This window comes from Acanthisitta chloris, unplaced genomic scaffold (assembly GCF_000695815.1).
Source record: "Acanthisitta chloris isolate BGI_N310 unplaced genomic scaffold, ASM69581v1 scaffold4548, whole genome shotgun sequence".
Taxonomy (NCBI): Eukaryota; Metazoa; Chordata; class Aves; order Passeriformes; family Acanthisittidae; genus Acanthisitta; species Acanthisitta chloris.
In genome coordinates, this window is record NW_008686321.1 from 1 (window position 1) to 227 (window position 227).

The following is a 227-nucleotide window of genomic DNA, read 5'->3' on the forward strand; positions in this document are numbered from 1 at the left end:
GGCACGGAAGGGCTTGGGCTGCTCTGCTCCCCTTTTCTGCCTTGGCCTGTGACACCTTTCTGGGCCAATGCAGGGGTAGGGGATAAAGGCAGAGTCTTCCCTACTCATGCCTGGGTGTGCTCCTCGCACGCAGCGGTCAGGCCTTCCTGGGCCCCCAGGGCCCTCTGGCAGCACTGGGGGCTTTCATTTACAACCCAGAGTCAGGTGCTGTCGAGAAGGCGGCAGGT